This window comes from Lampetra planeri, chromosome 5, assembly GCF_965212315.1.
Source record: "Lampetra planeri chromosome 5, kcLamPlan1.2.h2, whole genome shotgun sequence".
Taxonomy (NCBI): Eukaryota; Metazoa; Chordata; class Hyperoartia; order Petromyzontiformes; family Petromyzontidae; genus Lampetra; species Lampetra planeri.
In genome coordinates this window covers 1,235,026-1,250,162 of record NC_136111.1, presented here as the reverse complement: position 1 = coordinate 1,250,162, position 15,137 = coordinate 1,235,026, and the positions used below count along the sequence as shown (strand labels likewise).

The 15,137-nt window shown below is 52.8% G+C and overlaps 1 long non-coding RNA gene across 3 annotated transcripts in view; it reads left to right on the top strand.

Moving 5' to 3' along the window:
- Positions 1-13,825, top strand: part of LOC144718617 (uncharacterized) — a 64,425-nt gene extending 50,600 nt beyond the window's left edge. For all 3 annotated transcript variants that reach the window (XR_013585463.1, XR_013585461.1, XR_013585462.1), the window contains 2 exons: positions 5,225-5,334; positions 11,056-13,825. This is a non-coding gene — a long non-coding RNA (uncharacterized LOC144718617). The remainder of the gene's footprint in view (positions 1-5,224; positions 5,335-11,055) is intronic.
- Positions 13,826-15,137: the final 1,312 nt, after the last annotated feature.

Here is a 15,137-nt window from a genome sequence, read left to right as displayed (position 1 = left end):
CCGCTGAGCACCGTCATTGGCAACGAGCAGTCAGTCACCGCTGCGCAGGAAACGCTGCGGATAAGCACACCTCGTATAAGCCCAGCTCTGACGTAAGTAATACGTCCTTACATTACGCTGGTGGAGGGAAGGTGAGGGCGACTTCGCATACAAGCACGGCTGCCCTTATTCCCATGGCGTGTGCTCATATCCAGAGTCGACTGGACAAATTCGTTCAAACTTCCTTAGATGTAATAAAGTCGTCTCCACACATGCCCCCCCCCCCCCCCCGTATCCCATGCGTCTGCATGCCCACGTGGTAGTAATACACAGCTGAGGTATTGCTTTCATTAGGAAATTATCGAGAGGAGATTTATCAGCGCGCTACAGCATTGCGACTCAACCCTTATAAACCTACCTATTCTAGATTTGAAGCTTTCGTGACTGCAAAGATTCATACTCTTAGGTTTTTTTTCTTTTTGTAAAGTGACCAAGGGGAAAATAAATAAATCGAAATACACAATTATTTAAATCATAATAAAAATAAAATAATAAATCACGACGTTTCGGAGGCAACACAAGCTTCCTTCATCAGGTGTAAAAAGGCACGGCAAAATAACTGTAGTTATTATAACTACCAGATTTATTATTTTATTTCTGTAGTTATTATAACTGCAGCTATTTTGCTGTGCCTTATTACACCTGATGAAGGAAGATTGTGTAGCCTCCGAAACGTCGTGATTTATTATTTTATTTCTATTAGAATTTCTATTATGTGTATTATTTAATATTTATTTATTTTCACCTGCGTGACTTTACCGGAAACAAACCCCAAGAGAGTGTGTTCATATTTATAGCCTCGCATCCACGAGCCCCGTGTATCCTTGTGCCCACGTCTTCACGCACCTGTGTGCTCCTCTGCCCCTTCTTGTGCCCTTGTGTGCCCCTTGTGCCCGCGTGCCCCCCGCGTCGTGGCAGCGGTGGCAGCGGAATCAGCGTGGGGACGGCTCGCCGTGACTCACGCTGCCGCCGCCGCGAACGACGATGAACTTCTCGCGTTGCTCTGCAACAAGCGTCGCCGCGTGGGCCCGTGTCCGCGGGCTCACGGAAATAACAATAATTATAATCGTCGTTTCTCATATTTTTTACGTGACCTGCCAAATCGTGATAGCGTTGTGTTTCATTAGCGTGCGTATGTGTAAGCGTGTGAGCGCATGTGTTCATGGGGGAAGTGGTAGTGTAGCGGTTAGCACGCCGCGCTACGAAGCCGGCGACCCGAGTTCGATTGCCGCTCACGGCCAACACCAGTGACGAATATCTCACCCATCTGAGGAGGATGACGATGATGCTGTTGATGATTAAAAAAAAAAGCGGTGAAAACAAAATGAATAAAAAAATAGGAGCGCACCTGATACAAACAGGGATTCACTTGAACCACCGCAGTGAATAAATTAGCACGGGGACTGTGTTTAAATTGTAGCGTGAGATACCTCCGCGATGGTGATGATGATGTCAGGGAGGGCATTTCAGACGCCTGCACTGAGCAACAGAAAACGCTGCCTCGTGCACTTACTCATGTCCTGGGCACTATACAACACGCATTATCATAAAATATTTTATTATGTGAACGTAAAACAGGAGATCCAAAATAAGCATATCATTAAGTGTGCACAACACATTTCAGTGTCTCGTCTTGCAAAGCCTTTCGCCTGCCCCCTCGTAAACTCCACAAACCACCTGGGCCAGCGCGGGGACCCTGGTGCGCTTCTCGCCGCTATCGATTTAAGCAACAAAGCAGCCGAATTCTCCGTCTCCGTTGCGGTTCCCATAAAGAGGCAGCGCCCGTTTGCTGATTTATGGACTAGGCGAGAGAGATTTTTTTTTTCATCTCGCTCCGCACGAAGCAAGTGAGGGGGGGGGGCCCGCACGTTCACGAACGAGCTGGCGGCCCCCCAGCCGGGCGCCGGGGGGCCGTGCGGCGCGGGGGAACGGAGGTGGCGCGCGGCGGGGTCCCCTCGCGCGCCATCGATCACCGGCACCACGAGGCCTTGAGCTCGCCGGGGCCCCACGCGGCGGCGGCAGAAGGACGGCAGAGAGATGGCAGAGGGACGGTAGAGAGACGGCAGAGAGACGGCAGAGTCGTCCGGCACGTGACTAATTGCCCCGTGAGGCCACTTAAGAACCTCGGTGAGAGTCTCACACCGGAGCGGTCGGGGGAAAAACCGGCCACAAGTGTGTGTTGTGCGACCGAACGGCGTAAACTACGGGAGCGGTTGTGACCGTGCGCGAGCGAGTACTTGCCGCACGCCGTCCGTGCTTGTCGGCACTTGTGAGCGAGCCCTCTGCCCTCTTCACGCCTCGAGAACCATCGCTCCGCTACGTCCCGCCGACTATGCCAAACAAACGTACAGGGCAACGTCACGTATCCGACCGTCGCATTGCCGCCCTAAATAATTAATTAATTACCTGCCCACACCGAGTGGCAGGGGATGGTTGTATAATATATTTTCAATAACAATATGAAAGTGTTCCTAAGCCCACGCGCGTCCGCTCACTTCTAAAGCACAGTGCATCATTTCCCCGCGTCCGGCAACCTATCCCGCGTTCTGGAGAAGCGCCGCTGCTGGAAACGTCGCCCATTGTAAATGTATTTTACTGTTAAGGCCACAGTGTTACTGACGCACGTGTTCAAGTGCTTTGCTATCTGTGGGTGGTAAATCATTGCCTTTTCTATACACGCTCCACAAATTTGACCTTTCCGCTTCTCCGCCTATACCTCGGTCCACAGGTCAGACACGTGACGCTGGTCCTGTATCTGTACCTACGTGTGTGCTCTCATGCACTGACCGTCACGTGCTAGATCAGCACGGTTGGCAACTTGCGCACAGATTTGTGGTCTAGAGATCGGGGGAGCGGAGGCACAGCGGTTAGCATGGCGCGTGATTAACTCGGTGACCCGAGTTCGATTCCCGGACACGGCGAAAATCAGTGGCGAGCGAAATCAGAACCCATCCTGCCCTCCACACTCCTCTTCACCACGCCGCACCGTCCGGCGTGGTGAAGTATGGTCAGAGCCTCCCCCGCCCCTCCCCTGAAAGGCGTGGCTTGAGGAGGCCTTCATCCAATGGGGTGGACTGAGAGTGGCTGTATAGATGATTAACTAAGAGGTCATTGTGGCGGGGGAGGAGTGGGGGGCATGGTGTCACACCCAGGCAACATCGTCCCTCCTGCTGGTGGTGATGCAATTCACCGTAGCGTAGTTATTTTAGGCTGAGTTAACCTGGGTGAGACCCAGGACAGGGTCAGACATCAAATATTGATAGCCACTGATGTGCATGGACAGCAGCTCAAGCACCAAGCTACCGACTCTGATTACATTATTATCCCCAGTGGACGCACACACTCACACAAATACACGCACACGCACACACTCACACAAATACACACACACACTCACACAAATACACGCACACACTCACACAAATACACGCACACACTCACACAAATACACGTACACACTCACACAAATACACGCACACGCTCACACAAATACACGCACACGCTCACACAAATACACACACACACTCACACAAATACACGCACACACTCACACAAATACACGCACACACTCACACAAATACACGCACACACTCACACAAATACACGCACACACTCACACAAATACACGCACACACTCACACAAATACACGTACACACTCACACAAATACACGTACACACTCACACAAATACACGCACACGCACACACTCACACAAATACACGCACACACTCACACAAATACACGCACACGCACACACTCACACAAATACACGCACACGCTCACACTCACACAAATACACGTACACGCACCGCACCCGCGCACTCGGCCAGAAAAGACGCACACACGTACACGCACTCGCTCGCAGGCAAGTATATGCTCAGATACTCATGCACTCACACAGACACACACTCTAAATACGAACATCCCCTGGATGGCCTTTAACAGAATCGTAGCAGGGGCTGCGAGTGAGCCACCGGTTAAGGCGCTTCATTGCACACGATGCGGTCGATTGGCTAGTACCACACCCAGCCACCTTCGTCTCCCTAGTGCTAATATTTATGCACGTAGCCAGGTAATAATATAAGGCTGAGTCCACCTAGCGGAGGCCAAGGACTGGTTTCAGACACACATCAACTCCAATAATGCAGAGTTCATTAATGTACAATACGATTTCCCTTGGTGCACAATCCATCCCCCATTATCTATGCTCTATGTGGTTAGAATTGGCCCATTCTATCTGTGATAGCATGGATAATCCATTATCAGGTCATCTCATCAAGTATCCGGCATGTAACCCACTGGGTTATCAATGCTAATAAAAGAAAATCGTTGCCGATTGCTATAATCGAGAGCTCAACTACTGTAACGTACTCATCATTACCATCGTCATCGATCCACTGCTGGATGAAGGCTTCTCCAAGCCATGGCAACTCTCTCTTGGTAATGCAACAAGCGGATTCGTGAACCCGTCTGTGCGGCGCTTCGAGCGATATCCCCCGTCATGTTAGAATAGAAATGTTCTACCCTTCGTGAAAATCCAATGCAGAGGCCCTCTCAGAAACGCGTCTCGAGGCTCTCCGAAGGTTTTAATGGGCAAATCATTGCAAATGTTGCATTGTTATGAGTAACTCTATTTCACTACTTGCTGACGGTGTTAACAATTACAAGTGTGGAATAGCAATGAATGAATTACAGGCCGACCGTGTAACATTAAAGGTGTAAGTGGCACATGGATTACCATTCAAAAACCAACTAAAATTGATTCCAAGACCTTTTCATGAAAGGGAATATATAACTATTCTTGTTACGGAAAATAAATGAAACAAATAAATAAATCAGACAATGTGTGTTCTTCACATATTTGTCCCTAAAAGAATATTTGTACCCTACCCCATGTGCTGAATAGATGCTGCTGAAATGATGCACTCCCAGAAGGCCGTGTGGCTAATGGGCTTTGTACAAAACACATTTACAGTTTTTTCTTTCCACATGCAGGGCCATATTCTCTGCGTATTTGGTTTGCACATGGATTGCGCCGACGGAGCCATGAGTTTATTACTTCATGAGAGGAATCGGGGACTATTCGACACATCGTTGGGCTGCGATGTGACACGCAGGGATATCTAGAACTGCTTCGCACGTTTCTACGGCTGCTACATTTTGTTCTGTGTTTTTATGGTTTCAGTCCCGAAAAGGCTCCCAGCCACTGGAGCGCGAACGTCGGACACCATGGTGAACAGCACTCGGCACAACCCCCAAACACATCGGAGAGCCACGGAAAGTTGCATTCAGCTGGTAAATGATTCCCCTTTCGCGTGATAACATTGACAGCGAAGACACAACACGACACCACATGCACCCAAGCACGCGCTGGGTGACACGATATGCCATTCTCTGTCATTTGGGGGACGGATGACCACGGACACAGAGATCTCGCCAGCTGCCACTGTGGTCAGTAAAAGCATTCGACTCACAATCGCAACGCTGCCAGGTCAAATTCTGGAAGGTGTTGGACACAGCCCATGATCCCTCGGAGGGGTATAAATTTAGTACCACTTTTTGGGAACCCTATATGCATATGCCCTGTACTGTATCTAACATATAGGGGGTGGCCAAACGGTGGCTCGTGAGAGCCCCGTGCAGTTCCCGGACAGTTCCAGCATAGCTCGACACAGACACGACCATTCTTTTTACTTTTCGATACGACGTTATTTGAAACGGAAAAAAAATCTGCGGACGCCCATGGAAGCAGAGCCGGACGTCAGTGCCCTCGGGGAGCTCCCGCAGATTTTTTTTAAATTCAAAACTCCACAGCCAAGCAGCACGAGCTGACCCTGCCACGTGACCAGCGTGTGCATCCTGTGTCTCGTATGAAGATATTGGTATGCGGCTCGTGATGTCAGGAGGTTTGGCGGAACTGGTCGTACGGTGGAGACCGGTGCCGGTGTCCACTCAGCGGACACCGGCTCGGCACCGTGAGAGGAGACGAACGCCGCCCCAGCGCTCGTTTAACCGCGGGGCCACTTCTGGCCAGAGTCACATCGCAACCAAACACGCCGACACACGCGTGACCTCGGCGACCTGTTCCGCTGCTGGTGACAGAGACATAAGCAGCATTGTTGCAGCAACAACAACTTGACACAGACGACACACGGACAGCCAGGCATCCAAACGCTCAGCGCTCACAGTTTGCTGAAACAGATCCAGAGAAGCGTCACTCTGTGTACGTTTCCGCGGCTGGCGGCTCTCCGGCGCATGTCCGGGCCGCGCGTGGCTCGGCGCGATGCCCTCCTCCCCTTTCCGCCCCGAGTGCCGGGGAACCTTATCCTCTTTCTCCCCGGCGGCGCGCTGGCAGCGAAACGTCGGGAGAGACGTCAGAGCCGAAAACGACGCGCCCGTACGAAAACCCGACGACGCATCGACGCGCCGGAAAAAAACGTCGAACCACCGCAGCCCCACCGCCGTCTGAGCAGCCCGCAGCCCTCTCCCACCTCGACCCCACCTGCCGCCCCCCGTGAGCGAGTCAAGCGCCGCGCGCCAATCGATGCGAGACCGGCGGCCAGCATTTAATTACTCGGGGCCGCACCCGGCCCGCAAGCCCCCAAATCGATCCGCATTTAAGCCCAATTAGGCAAGCACCCTCTTTCATTAACTCCGCAGACTTCGCAAGCCCCAGGAACCTTTTGGCACGTGTTTGTGAAGTAGGTGGCAAGGGAAGAGACGGGGTGAGGGAGGAGAGGAGGAGGGGGTGGGCTGCAGTGTTGGGGGGTGGGGGGGAGATTGGGGAGACGCGGTGTGGGGGTAAGGAGCGAACCGGCTTGTAATTCACACCCGAGACAGGTCTCTCACAACATGCGGTGGAATTCTCGGTCGAGACGTGGGCGCGCGCGGCAAGAGAAAACCCGTTAATGTAAAAACTGTAAACAAACGCGACTCCTGTGGCCGTGGATGTGATTAACGCGGGCGTCGTGCGCCTCTCCGTTTGAAGGCCTTTTGCCCGTGCCAAAAAACGATTTCTCGATTTTTCGCTCGAGTTACCGATTTCTAAATGTTCACTCACCGTGCAGATTTTGTTTAAAAAAGGAAACGTAAGGGGCAATAGCGTTGGCGGCCAGTGCCAGCGCGACCGCCCACGGCGGGCGCCCGTGGGCACCCATGGGCACCCATGGGCACCCATGGGCACGCGCGGGCCACTTCTGACGCTGCCTAGTGCCACCGAATTGTTGCGGTCTCGTGCAAAATGAACATCGCAGATCTCGGGACCTCACTTGCACTGCTAGGCCGTTATGTAGCGGCACCGTTGTTAACACTTCAAATGTGAAAATTGACACCAGTCAAAGTCAAAAAAATGTTCTTATAAACACCGAGGCTCGGTAAGTCTCCCTTATAAACGTTCACCAGTCGCGCTCGGCCCTTAGCTTCTGTAAACGAGGTCCAATCGTGAGGCGAGGGCTGTGCGAACGGTGATCTCACAAGGCGGAAGGAGGTCGCTCCTTGCCTGGACTTCCCTCCCCCTGGTGGAACGCAACCTTCACTCCCTCCCCATGTTCACGTGCAGCCTCAGAGCCCCCTCCGTTCGACTCTCTGCCAGTGAAGTGCCTTCATTTACACCTTTACCTTATCATCGTCTCATTTCCCTCTCTAGCCTCCAGCAATCCACCCCCTCTCCAATAAAATCCATTCTCTTTAAATTATTTCCAATGCATGTCATGCGGTTTCTTTAATATATACACACGTGTACGTGTGCTTCAGGCTTTTTTCAATCCACTGCTGGATGGTGATGGCCTGCCCCCGTACGCTGTCGGCCATGGTTGTTGCTTGACCATACTTCACCGCGCTGGGCAATGCGGGTTTCTGAGTAGAGGGGGCACGTCCAGGGCCGGTTGGGATTTGACTCGCCACCGATGTCCGCCGAGGACGGGAATCGAACCCGGGTCGCCGGGTTTCGTGACGCAGCGCACGATCCGCTGCACGCCATGAGCTCGCCGTGACGTGCGGCTCAAATCCAGCAAAGGTCACCGAGCTGCTTATGAACCTACTCCAGCCGGACACTGCACGCACAGCAAAGTACGTCCGAACCGTCCGTGCGGCACCGTCTCCTGTCGGCAGCGAGCGCTCCGCCCGTGCCACTGCGCCAGCTTCATCACACGCACGTGCGGCCTGATCGGGTGGCACAGTCTGCAGGACCCCCCCCCACCCCCGCCATGCCCGCTAACTGGCTGCCACCCTGGTGTGGGTAGCGTGCTGCTGCAGCCGGGCGAGACTCACGTGCTCCGCTAATTCAGCCCTTCGACGGCGTTTGCCAAACCGCCGCTGTGGTTTTCGCGAAGGCTCCGGTCCGAGCAGGTCGCGAGGGTTTCTCAATTATAAAGCGGCGCGCGCCAGCGCCACTGGGCAGACGGCGGATCGAGAGCAGGCGCCGTCGAACATCTCCGCTCGGCGAAACTCGACTGCCATCGCGCGTGCCACGTGAAGGGGAGCGCCACCCTCGTGGTCGCTGTCGTCTGAGCCGTCGCAATTATCCACCATTATCACCCGCCAGCGCCTTCGCGGGAGTGGTTATAATTACCATTTTGGCTGTAAAACATCGCCGCAAACTGCCACCACGTTCGGTGGCACCACCACCATCGCCACCACCACCACCACCACCATCGCCACCACCGCCATCACCACCACCATCGCCACCACCGCCGCCACCACCACCACCATCATCGCCACCACCGCCATCGTCGTCGCCGTAGCGTGAACCCGCCTCGCTCTCGGCTCTGCGCTCTAGTTTCTCTCGAGCGCACAGCGCTCGTGACTTGCATTGTCGGTCGGCTTTTGATTAAAAAAAAAAGCAATGGGGCCATGAAAGCATATCTTTGTGTGTAATACATTCAGCCGGCATGCATGCATTTTCTTAATAATAGGTGGACTTTCAGCAGGCTGCCTTTTCCCCCGTGTGAAGAACACTTTGATCTATGGCCGAATCCATTCTGGTTATGTAAGTAACCAGCTGTCGGGGCGGCCTCCCCACGTGAATTAATGATGGCGGTAGCGCTGCGGAACCGCGCTGCATCACAACGAAGCCATTTAAACCGGGGGAGACGACCCCGGCGTGAAGCGGCCGCCGTGGCTGCACTCGTAACCCAGCCAAGTGGCTTCGGGGACGGCGCGCGACCACGAACGGTGGCGCGCACGACTTCAAATCCACATCGGGCATTAGCGTCGCTCTCGAGGCACCGTGGGCTTTTTGCTGCTTTTTCCTGGAAATATGCGTGCGGGAGCGACAGCCCCAATTCCGTTCGGCTCCGCCACGTCCGATTCCCCACGACTAAAGCCGTGCCGCGTCCTTCCTCCGTCCTCCGTCCGTCGGCGTTCAAAATGTGCCCGGCTACTCCGTTGGCTCATCGAGAGCCTCGGCAGGGGTCATGGTCGGGGATGTCATTGGCGGCTGACGTGCGCTTAAGTAGCCACAAACAAGGGCGCAGGCGCAACGCGTGGACGACGTGACGGGTGGGACGGGCGAGAGAGCGGGGGGGAGGAGGAGGAGAGGGGGCGGGACTGCAGCCACAGGCGGGTTGGAGCGACACGAGACGGGCTGTACCACTGCGAAGTGTGTCACCAGACAGAATGTACCACCACCGCCGCCGCCGCCGCCTGTCTGGTGAAGCGGGGGGGGGGGGGAGACGAACAGGGTCGCGAAACAAATCTTACTCGAAATCGTGCGGCAATTCATACTTTCATCATCGTTATTGTTTTGTATATATTAATAATGTTTTGCGATACGTGCGCCGTTAATTCACCGCTATCTCCTCGTTTAATAACAACGACGACGATGACAATGATGGTGGTACGACAGAACGGCGTCAGCTCGCGCCGCGGCCACCCCTCGCTGCTGCAGCAGCGGGCAGGGGCCTCGCTCCACCACCACCACCATGGGGGCTGCCAAAGACCCCTCCCTCCCCCCTGTCCCCTTACCTCCCCCTCCCCTCCCTCCCTTCCACCCTGCCCCCTCCCCCCTGTCCCCTCCCCGCGTCTGCGCCACGCCGATCCGGCGTGTACAGTGCAATGCATCATACAGTGACGGCCTGGCAATAACACGTGTTAGACAGAGACACGTGTTAGACAAGACAATGTATTCACTTCGCGGCAATGTCTGTGTCGACATCCGTCCTACACAGAGGCCGCGGTGTCACTCGGCCCATCATCGTCCCCGCCCACGCCGCGGGTGGATAAAACGAGTGCCACCGCCGGCTAACAGCGGTTGTCCTATGGAGGGACCGAGGCTCCCCCGTCCCCCTCCATCGCCACGTGGAATTTGCGTCTCGCACGGCTCAGGGCAGTGAGCGGGGTAGAGGGGGCGCTGCTCATTTGAGCAGTGAATCAGTTCTGAATGTAGTTTTGTCTCACAGGTGGGGGGAGGTGTTGGGTTGGGTGGTCGCTGGCCAGAGGTGGTGGTGGAATCTCCAACATCGTTATTTTTTACATTCGAGCGGAAACGCCGCGAGTGAATAAGTAAACAAGAGGCGAGATAGAGACAGAGAGAGCGCATCGGAGACGAGGCATCTCCAGCGGGATTATCACGCGAGACGTTAATGCAACCCCGATCACGCTGCCCCCACATCCCACTTCCACGTCTTCGCGTTTATTTAATATCGACACTTCAAATGGATGAATGTGTAAAGAGTCTGCTACTCATTCAATGCATTCCTACTTGGCACAGAATAATAAGATGCCTCTTGTATTTCGTCATCAACATCTGCCGAGATCAAGCCCACTGCTGGATTAAGGACCGTTTTGTATTTTGATGCCTTATCAACAAAAATGTCCCGATAGTCAATTAGGGTGCAGAATTGATCAACTGGGGGGTCACCGGACCCATTTGGGAGTTTGTGGGAAGGGCAAGTAGCCAAGGGGACCCATGGACGTGAATAATTTAGGGGGCACATGACTTACCCGACGTTCACAATATGTATTATAGATCTCGGATATTGATAATCATCTCTGTTATTGATCTATGTTATTCCACAGCAGGTGAGAGCCACCGAGAGACTCGGTGGCCCTCATCCCAAGGGAGAGTCTCGGGGAGGGGGCAGTCGTCCCCGTGCCCCCCCCCCCGTGCCCGCACCTACGACTGGGTCGCTGCGTCTACCGGCACTGTGGCAAGAACTTGTTGAGATTTGGGGGGTGGTGGGGGAGGAGCACGGCACAGTCGACGCTAAACAAACTTTGGAACGCAAAACGGAACGAGTATCAGAATCTTAGTTTTACATTTCCTTTCGTTACACCGGAGGAGTGCGATGAGCTGCGTCTGCCTGTCGTGCGGCCTTCGCGAGCTCCCAGCCCCCCCCCCCCACTCTGATGCACATCAGAAAGAAACATGCGGAATTGCCGCTGGCTCTACATCCCGCAGCAGCAAGTTTCCGCTTGACCGTCGATGTCTGTAGAGCCGGCGGCTCGCGCTCGCACACTCACAAGGCTGCCACTTTAAATCGTGGTTGTGGGTCGACTCGCCCAATCATCTTTCCGGGGTCGATAAAATTGGCACCGCCGTGTTGGGGAAATGAACAGCGGTCGTTTCTATGGAGAAATCCACCCCCGCCATAGGAATGGGGAATTTCCATCGCTGGCTCAGGGCTGTAAAGAGGACGAGCACCGATGCCTCATTTAAGTAGCAGAAAATTAATTTCATTTATTTTGAACGTAAGAAATTTAGAAAGGAGGGGCAAAGAGTTCAGCAGCGAGGTGGGCATGGCGGAGGGGGGGGGGTCCCCCTGTTGCCCCCCGCCATGGGGCTGCTGTCGACTGTGCAGGATTCCGTGCAGGCGCTCACCAACCACGTCGCGCGGAGCCCAGCGGAACCTCCAACCCACTTGCAGTCCACATGACGGGGACGAATCCGTCGCCTTTCAAAGTCCCTCCCCACGCGGTTTCCCGGACGCTCGGCTGGAAAGAAACGAAAGGGAAGAGTCTCGCGGCAGCGGCGCGACGGGACAAAGCAGCGGCGTGACACGACCGACGTCGTCCCATTGACGAGAACGATCATCAACGCAAGTCGAGTCTAGAGCGGCCCCTCGCTCGGGAGTCGATGCGCGCCCGTCTTGGGCCGACGGAGGGTGGCCCCTTTTCATATTGCGTTGAGCGCGGAGGCTCGCTCCCGTTTGAAGTTCCATAAAAGTGGGAAGCGTGTCGTTACGGAGCGATGTGCTGCTCCGCACCGCCCCGGTGCTCTGCGACTGGAGCGTTCGCGGCACCTGTGTGTTCAGATAAGCACCGTTCGAAGACATTAGCCTGCGATTACCAAATCCCTTGCGCTCGCTCTGCTGCCGGTTGCTCAGCGGAAGAGCGAGTGGATCGCAATCGGAAAGTTGCGCGTTCATATCCCGCTTGGGGTTGACTTGGCCCATCATCCGTCCAGGGTCGTATAAAGTAGTACCACTTTTTGGCGAGATCAACAGTGGTTGTCCTATAGATAAACTTTCCCCCACCATAGGAATGTGGAATTAACTACAACTGGCTCAGGCCTGTAAACAGGAGATGCACACCGACTGCATGCTCGTTTGAGCAGCAGATCTTTTGGACTTTTTGACATGCACATTTGAATGTATATTCTCAACAAACCCAGCTGTCGAGTAGTTTTGCTCTTTCACTAATACCATCAGCCAAGTGGACTTCATCACAGTACTTTCTGTTCTGTGTGTGGGATCGAAGAACGAACGAGGAGTCGAAGTGATGCTCAGCTTACAGCTCAGCACAATGAGGCCATTGGCGCTCATCTCCTGTTTACAGCCCTGCAGAGCCAGTGGTGGAAATTCCACGTTCCTATTGCAAGGGCGAGTCTCTCCATAGGACAACCACTATTAGCTTGCACACTAAGCGGTCCTAATTTTATCGACCCCAGGAGCAATGCTTTTTACACGCTTTTATTTAACTCACTCTGTCTGTTGTATCATCAACTCTGTCTGTTGTCGTATCCTCAAATCTTGTAACTCAATTTTAACCCACTTCCCAATGTCGTATACGTATGTCATACTGATGACAATACTATATGTTATGTTTCGGCTTGGATATAATTGTGCACGCTCAACTGACGTTGGCTGTAAATCACCACGGCCCCTTACGTTATGGCAAGCTTCGGGGCCACTTCCTGGAGTCGTGGAGTTCTGCCATTACTCGTACGGTACATTTCATTAAAGCGTGTTTAAAAAAAATATTTTTTTTAATATTACTTATTTATCCTCTCACCCCAAGCCGGTTAAGGAAAAAACAACAATAGCCATCGCGGTAGCTGAAACTCCAGCTTGGTGCCAAGGTCTCCACTCGAGTTTGGAAGCCTGTGGCATCCTCATCATCGTCAGCGCTGGTTTACTCACTGCCGGATGAAGGCCTCCCCGTAACGGTCTCGTTGTGCCACAATCCATCTCATTCCCGCACACCATCTCGTCACTCGATCTCGGTGTGTTTTGTCCTCTGGCTGCCGTTCCATCACCGGGCTAATCCATCAGATATCGTTCCTTCTCGCGGTGTGTGTCCTGCCAACGCCTACTCTCTCTCACGGCGGTCAATACGATATCTCTCATTTACATGTGTCCTCCGATACACGTGTTTCTGTTTCTGTCACTCGGTGTAATCCCCTGCATGCATCTGTCCGTTGTTCTTTGTGCATTTGGTCATTGTTTTCATTTTTTTTTGCCACTGGGTCCATGTTTATAATTGACACATCACAGCAGGTCGTAGTGCCCACTGATTGCTAATTCCTCTGTTAAAGATTAAATTTTTTAATAAAATAAAAAGATGCAAACCTGCACTCTCACCTGTTTGTTTGAGCACTTTTGATACCGGTCTGCCATGAATCATGTGTTTCGGTATACCGTACGTACATACTCCGATGTGTTTTGCAGTTGTGTCCCTCCAAAGAGTATGTTCTCATGCATCATGATGTTAGTTTACTTCATCGTTAGAAAAAACCTCTCTGGCCTCCTTTGTAAAGTCCTCTAATCGATTCCCATGGTTCGTATATCCATCGGATCGGAGGGGGTAAATACGCTCTCCATTTATCTTTACTCTATCATTTCTCCAAACCAGTTCTCAGAAGACATCTTATAATGTCGCTGGACCTATTTACTAAATGTTTACGCAGAAATGAAATAGTTCAAATGCGAAATGATTCCGCAATAATGTTTTCCGATTCAAAAAGAAAAGCAAAGTAGATTTTAAAAATTACAGACCCATTAGTCTCTCATCAGGAATATAAAAATTGTTCACGAAGATCAAAGAGAATCGAATATTGGGAAATTTAAAGGCCAAACAACCACATGAGCCCGATGGATTTAGAAGTTTTTTTAGCATGCTATAGACCACGTATTACTCAGATTCCACGAAGACAAAAACTAAATGAGTATCAAATACCGCCGTTGCCTTGCTCTGTAAACTTAGCACGAGGTATTTGATTCGGTAGAAATGAATGCCGCCATTGAAGCGCTCGCAAAACGGAGGCATTTATACGAAAAAATTGCTATAAAAAATAATCAAAACCAGTAATCCAGATTCCACAGCTACAACCAGGGCTCCACTGGCAGGCATGCGGAGGGACACCGTGAATCCTGGCTACACGTGGCGACGTGGGCGGCCGCTATTAAACACCCATCGCGACCATGAATTGTGCGGACACAGCGCGCCCGTCTGGTCTGCGTGAACCGCCCTGCCATGCGCCCAATCGCAGACCTCGGAGACTAAGCAGCAGCTTTTGAGCCTGGTTACTTGAAACGAGTCCTGAGACTCCCCGAGTCTCTCCTGGGTATATAAAAGGCACTGCCACATTATTATAACGATATTAAATCATGCATTTCAGACATTCTCAATCCACCAACGGATGAAAGCCTTCTCACACAATGTCAGTCACGGGGTTTTGATTATAATTTACCACGCCGGTTATTGTGGATCGGTGTAGGGGGTGGGGGGAGAGAGAGGGCGGAACTGGTTATATCACTTGCCGCCGATGTTAGTTGTGGCCAGGACTTGAACTGGCATTGCAGGGTCCATAGCGCAGGGCCCGAACCACTGTTGCACCACCGCTCCACCCATATCGACGTTGCCGCCATTAAAATATACAA